This window comes from Myotis lucifugus, unplaced genomic scaffold, assembly GCF_000147115.1.
Source record: "Myotis lucifugus unplaced genomic scaffold, Myoluc2.0 scaffold_0, whole genome shotgun sequence".
Taxonomy (NCBI): domain Eukaryota; kingdom Metazoa; phylum Chordata; class Mammalia; order Chiroptera; family Vespertilionidae; genus Myotis; species Myotis lucifugus.
Window position 1 is genome coordinate 49665862 of NW_005871048.1, and position 7151 is coordinate 49673012.

Below are 7151 nucleotides of genomic sequence, written 5' to 3' on the forward strand. Positions count from 1 at the left end.
CGTCTTAAAGGCTGCAGGATCCCAGCAACACCTGACCTGCTCCCACGGCACCTCACTGTGGGCAGGACACCCTGTAATTACATGAAGAACACAGAGTTCCACTTGCAGAAATGGACCCAGGAGGCTGGGAGCCCCACAGATGGGTGTAGAAGCCCATGACAAGCAAGGCTGGATGACAGCCCCCAGGGGGTGGGGCAGGGCCCCACAGAAGTAGCCTGGTGAAGGGCCAGGATGCAAGGGCCACTCTAAAAGGTGCTGGCTTATCTTTGAGAATGTTCCTGAGGGATAAAAACTTAGGAGGAAGCCGAGGGCAGTGGGGAGGGGAGGGCACAGGCCAGGCACAAAGAAGACCTCGTCCTGGTCCACTGAGAAGTGATGTCCAGAAAGAAATGACAGGGTCCCAGTGTGGCACCGGGAGGGGCCGGCAGAACTAGAGTGCTGCAGTAAGCACCAGAGACAGACAAGTCTGCTCATCCGACAGGTGGGTCCCTACAGGCCCCTGGCTGTGTCCCAGACAGAGCAGCAGGTCCCTGTCCTTGGGGCTCACAGGCCAGAGAGGCCTCAGGTGAGAAAGTGAGGCAAAGGCCCCAGTCCCCGCTCCTAAGCCAGCGGTTCTCAACCTGTGGGTCGCGAACAATGAAAATACATCCTGCATATCAGATATTTACATTATGATTCATAACAATAGCAAAAGTTATGAAGTAGCAACGAAAATAATTTTATGGTTGGGGGGTCATCACAATATAAGGAACTGTATTAAAGGGTTGCGGCATTAGGAAGGTTGAGAACCAGAGCACAGACCCCACAATTTAACTGTCTGAAGTCGGGTGTGTCCCCCCTCAGGCAGCAGGGCCAGGGTCAGTGGGCAGCTTCATGGGTCATGTACCGGGGGAACATCTGGCTCAGGGGGAGGGCAAGCAGGGGCAGGAAAGGTAGAGGGTGCAGACAACACACCGGAGGCAGGGACAAGGATGCTGTGAGCACCCCAGCAATAAGGGCCCACCTACACAGCAGGCCTGAGAGATCCTGTCCCCCGCTCAGCTCAGCTCAGAGTTGTAGCTTAAGGAAATCCCTTATCTCTACGGGCCTTCATGTCCGAATAAAAGAATCTTGAAATTCAAGAATCTTGAAATCTAGCATTTCCAGCCGCTTCTATTTGTTTAGCAAATACCTGCATAGCCAGCAGGGCCCAGGTGACAAGGTGTCCTAAATCTCCCATGGTGGGGCCCTCCCCAGAAGTCCTGGGCTCCCAGCTATGGGGAGAATGCCTCCAACTGCAGGCAGCCCCCCACCTGGGCACCTACTCATGATTATACCCACCCTCAAATACAGACAGTGACCCAGAATATCAGGGCTCTGCTCCCCAGCTTCAAAGAGTCTCCAGCCCACCAATAACATGGGTCGGATGAGGTTGGGCCTGGCACTGGGTCCTTGGTGCCAGTCAGCAGAGGAGTGGAGAGGACCCCAGACAGTCTGTCCCTTGGCCATAGCACAGTGGGGAAAGACAGGGGTGATCGGAAGACACAGGGTCAGCTAGGGTGGATGGAGAGTGTGGGGGCAGGGTGGCTAGCTGGTGGTGGTGGTAAATTCTGCTGTTTGCTCTGTATGAGACAGTCACCCATGCCCCCTCCAGGGAGAGCCTGGGAGAGTAAATGGGCAAAGTTAGAAGACCCCCATCCCAGGGTGGGCATCCAGGGTCTGACCCACACGGGGCCCTTTGCCTGTCAGCATTCCTGGCTGCCTTGGGCACCAAGGTCACCTGTGAGCAGCTCAGGCTCTGGGGCAGCCATGGAGCACCAGGCCTCACTGGGTGTCAACTGCTGGTCTTCACCCCCCAGATCTTAGGGAACCTGCATGAGACACAGCATGGAGAGGCACAGCTCTGTGTCACCAGCCTAGGGGGTTGAAATATTAAAATTGTGAAAAATTTTTTAGAGAAGGTTTTATGTGGCAAATAATTTTTTAGGAAGTATCACTCTTTGGGCTCTGAGATGGAAACCTGACTTTTAAGAGGAAAAGGGCTGTGGTCCCATGGACACCTGCATGTGTGGTAACATAGAGTGAGGCAAGGGCTCCGTCCATGATGGCCTGTAGTAGCTAGTGGACTGTCACCAAATGCAACAGAGCCCAGTAAACATGCCCAAAGGAAGACAGGAAGCCGACTGCCAGTGGCCGTGTCTGAACAGCATTTCAGCACTTAAAACACCTAAGCTCATAAGGCTGAAACATGGTTAAAATGCCAAGGAACAAAGAACTAGCTTTTGTTTTTTAATTTGTATTGAATTTATTGGAGTAACATTGGTTAATAAAATTATATAGGGTCCCAGTGTACAATTCTATAATACATTATCTCTATATTATATTGTGTGTTCACCACCCAAAGTCAAGTCTCCTTCTGCAACCAGGTATCTCCCCTTAACCCTCTTCTACTTTCCCATCCCCCTTTCCCTCTGATAATCACCATACAGATCTGTGTCTATGACTTTTTTACTTAATCCCTTCACCTTTTTCACCCAGCCTTCAACTCCCCTCCCCTCTGACAGCTGTCAGTCTGTTCTCTGTATCTATAAGTGGATAAAAAAAGCTCTGGTATATTTACGCAATGAAATACTACTCGGCCATAAAAAAGACGTAAATCTTACTTTTGTGACAGCATGGCTGGACCTGGAGAGTATTATGCTAAGTGAAATAAGCCAGTTGGAGAAAGACAAGTACCATATGGTTTCACTTATACGTGGAATCTAATGAACAAAACAAACAAACAAAACAGAAACAAGGCACTGGCTTTAGTCCTGCAAAACATGGCCCGGGGGCTGCACGGTGACCTGGGCTCTAGGAGGACAAACACTATGACCACGTTCAAACATGTTATTTCCAAGCACATGCTTTCTTCTGGGCTCATTTTCAAAATAATGCACTTCACAGCTAGGCCACGGCTAAGTTCATGGAACACTAGGAATGTTAGAAACTTAACTCAGGCCAGGCCAGGTCGCCCTAACCCAGCCCCCAAAACCCACAGGAACTCCAGGGGATCGATGGGGGCTCTGTCTGCTCTGGGGATGGTGGCACTTTGTCCTGCACTTTGAAGGCCCAGGGGGCAGGACAGGGGGCAGGGCTGCCAGCAAGGCTCCAGGTCTCTGGGCAGCGGGCAGGGCAGGGGCAGGGCTCCTTGGAACATGGAGTGTGGAAGCCTTGCTCAGGCTCACCTGGAAAGGACAGTTCAGGGCTCTCCTCAGATCATCTCAATCATGGGGGGGGGGGGTTCCCCTCTCAGGGCCCTGACACTTTTGGGCCTGGCAGGGTAGGCAAGGTGCCCAGCTCCTGCAGCATGGCTTTGTGTGTATGTGTGTGTGAGTATGTGAGTATATACTTCTGTGTATATGTATGCATGTAATGTGTGAATATGCTTCTGTGTATATGTGTGAGTGTTTATATACACACATTATAACAATTCACATTTCAGGACAGAGGAGCATGAAAACTAAAAGACAAGCCTTTTGAATCTCCCTTCCCACCCTCAGCATTAGCCACAATTCGGTGTCACATGTGGACCGTTCCATACATTAGAATGGTGAGTTAGAAGAGAAAGGCAGATACCCATGGTCGGGGCTCCCTGGGGGGCCAGGTCAGATGTCTGCATGCAGCAGCCATCACTGCCCTGGACTTGGGGACAGCACTGTACTTGGGCCTGTCTCCTCAACTGGCATGTGGGTATATAGTACCTGACCCTCCACTGACCCCCTGCTCCCATGGCTGCACTGAGTGACCAGTGCAAGGACACTGGGAATTCCCCTGGACCCTACTGGGCTACAAATGTACCAACAGAGGCATCACCATCAGAAAACTCCCAGGTGGTCAGAGGTGGCCAGAGACCCAGGGCCTGGTGTCCACTTGGAGCCTCAGCCTCCTCTGTCCTCCCATGGGACACACGCTCTCCTGGAAATCCTCCATTCCACGAGGGGCTTCTGGTCTCTATTACCACTTTCAGACTGGGTCACTTCCCATTTAACCACTCCCTAACACCCCTGGCAGAGCTGGGGTTACAGGAGGGCCTGGATAAAGACCTGCTCATTATGTCTCAGGCATGGAGCACCCAGATACAAGGGGCAGCAGGGTGGGTGTGATGGGAAGGGCTGGCAGGTCAGTGGAGCAGGAGGGAAATGCCAGGCCTGGTCTGTGTGCATGGGGATGGGGGCACTGAGGCCAGGGGGCAGGGTACCAAGACCACGAGTGGCCCAGAATGAACAGAGTGTGGGCTTCCCTGCTCCAGAATGGCCACACCTAACCCAGGATCCAGGCTGAGACCAACCAAGGCCCCTGCTGCTGCTGCTTTTTTTTGGTCAAAACTAAGGACTTGTAGAAAAAAACCACCCACTTTTGGGTGAATTCCACAAAGGGCTGCTATCAGCAGGTCTAGTGGGTCAGAGTCTCCCTGGACTCCACCCTCCTGGTAATCCTCTCTAAGGATTAGGCAGGGGGAGGGGTGTGCTCCTCAGCTTCCTCCCTCCCAGGACTCAGTTCCAAGGTACACAGGAAGCCAGTCAGCTTTCCAGGAAGTAAGTGCTCACTGACACTGGTATAGGGAGTTCAGAAATGGGGAAACTGCAGAGCTGGAGGTGGGATACACTCACACTCGTGGGCTCCAGCGGGAAGCACCCAAAAACCCAAGTGATATAAAACCACTTCATGATTTCAGAAGCAAGGAATCACCATGTGACTAGCCCATATTATACTATTCCGAGTTGTCAGCTCTTACTGTGCTGTTTTCTGTCCAAAGAGTTGCTTAAGCTCCTTGCTAAATCTGCAGTTAAATGACAGATGGACTGGTCATTAATCCACATACAATGGTTCTTCCCTGACAGCAAATTCTAGCATATAAATGCAGGTCCCCTGGCTGGTTTATCTTAATCAGAATTTAGGTGAGTTTCTGAGCTCCCACCGTGCTACGTCACTGCTGAATCCATTTACTTATTGATTTGGGAGGCAGGCTTTCTTTGCTTGGATAGTCCAATTCACTCTGTGGAAATGTTACCCTAAAATACAGTAGATAAAGGTAAAAGGCTTGGCAGACAGAGCACTGCTTGATAAAAAGCAAAATATGTCTGCTGAGCAGGACTTGGAACTTGAGAGCAGAGCTACACACCCTCATCCACACACTGCTGACATCTGAGTAGTAGCGATGACTTTGTTACAAGTACACGTGATTATTCTGACTACGGTTTCTGAAACATTGTGACAAGGTGTACACAAGGTATCCCGCCCTTCCTTGGAGGCTAAAACATCCCACCCACCTGTTCTTTTTCTGAATGTCATCCAGATGCTGCCTGCCAACATCTAAAACCAGGATCTGAAAGCGGTCTCAGGGAAGAACAGCCCACAGGCACTGCTCCAACCCTCCAATTTACAACTCTGACTCCTGGGGAGGGGAGCTGGGGATTTCTGACTCTGCTCTGACATCCTCCCTTCCACTTGTTTATTCATTCAACTAGCTGAGTCTCTGCAGTGGACCTCACCCACCTCCACCTCACCCACCTCCACAGTGAGCACACAGTTTGGGACAGGACGGGGTGGGGGGGGGGGGATACTGCAAACGTGACAGGGATGTGGAGGTGGCCTTCTGGGAACCTCCAGGGAAGAGAGCTTCTTCCTGGAGGTGATATTTCACCCAAGAGGGAGGAGCAAAGAGGCAGGGACAGAATGCCCTATGGCAGCTGGAGCCAAAGGTGTGGGGCAGGGCCCAGAAGGGTCCTTGGAAACCACCTGAAGGGCTCAGGGCTGGCTTGGTTCCCAGGGCACCTCAGGGGATTCTAAGCAGCAGAGCAGTGGGAGGAGGAAGGCCTCCTAAACCAGTGGTGGCCAACCTTTCAGACCTCACAGACCACCAGTGGTCCGCGGACCACCAGCTGGCGACCGCTGTCCCAAACCACAAGAGTCAGGGGGGGGACCTGGGAAGGGGGGCATTCAGGAGCACAGGGGAAGTGACTGTGTCCTAACACCCTAGTACGCTGGGCACAGCACCTAGTAGGTGGTGAGTATGAAACTACAAGTGAAAGAGGCACCGGAAGATACCGGTGTCTGGCTCTGGACACACACAGGGGCAGGGACCAGGAGTCAACTGGGGACAACCTTGCCCTTTCTTATCATCAGGAGGGACACCACCCTCTCGGTTCTCTTCTCTCTTCTCAATCTCTGCCTGGTTTCCTCTGCCACCCATGCCAACTGAACCCACCGAGAAAGCACTTCAAGAAAAGGCAGGAGTCCCAGAAAATGACAGCTTTAGACTGACTTCAAGAACGTTCCCTTGAACGTTATTTCAGGTGAGTTACATTACACATTAAAAAATTCTCAATGTCACACCCACCCACTGGACAGCCACTTAAGTCCAACATCTGCGCCTGCTTCGATGTGTAGTTTTGGAGCCTGAAGAAAGGCTGACCTGTGTGCGATCTTACAGAAATCCAAACGCACCACTACCAGAATGCCGAGACCCGGCGGTCAGGGAGTCATTCCACCAGGTCAGAACCCAGGCGACACAAGGAAGCAGTGTGGAGGCCTCCCGCTTCCTGCAGCCGCCCATCCCTCAGCCAGGACCAGCCGGCCGCACACATAAAACCGGACGGGGCGAAGCGCACACTGTTCCCTCCCAGGCTGGAACCGAAGTTGTATCCAACTGCTTCCGGTTACGGACTAACCCCCAGGGAAGCGTCCCTCGCGCACTCCCCAGAAAACAACTTGCTAACAGAGAAGCGCAAATCCTCCTGCTGTTCATCGTCACCCCAATATTTCTGGCACTGACTCAAAGGATAAACTAGATCCTCACACACGACGAAACTCATCAAGTGACAAAGTCACATCCAGGGGGTCCTCTCCAGCCCCGCGCGAGTCCTGCAGGAGTGGACAACCGGACCAGGGAACGAGCTGCGCGGACCGAGCTGGGGGGAGGGGTGCGGGAATCAGGGGAAGGGGTGCGGAGATCATGAAAAGGGGTGCAGGGATCAGGGAAAGAGCGTGAGGCCGGGTTCGAGGTGCGGGGGACTGGGGAAAGGGAGGAGCCATGTTTTGGGGCACGGGTGGCGGAAAGTAGGAAGGAGACCTGATATGGGGTGAGGACGTCGAGGATGCGGCATGCAGGCCGCAAGGAAGATGTGGGG

The 7151-nt window shown here is 52.7% G+C and overlaps 1 long non-coding RNA gene across 2 annotated transcripts in view; it reads left to right on the plus strand.

Annotated features, from left to right (window-relative positions):
* Window positions 1–6005: 6005 nt before the first annotated feature.
* The window catches only part of LOC111825517, a 17608-nt gene continuing 16462 nt past the window's right edge, over window positions 6006–7151 (plus strand). For both annotated transcript variants that reach the window (XR_002828708.1, XR_002828717.1), the window contains exon 1: window positions 6006–6317. This is a non-coding gene — a long non-coding RNA (uncharacterized LOC111825517). The remainder of the gene's footprint in view (window positions 6318–7151) is intronic.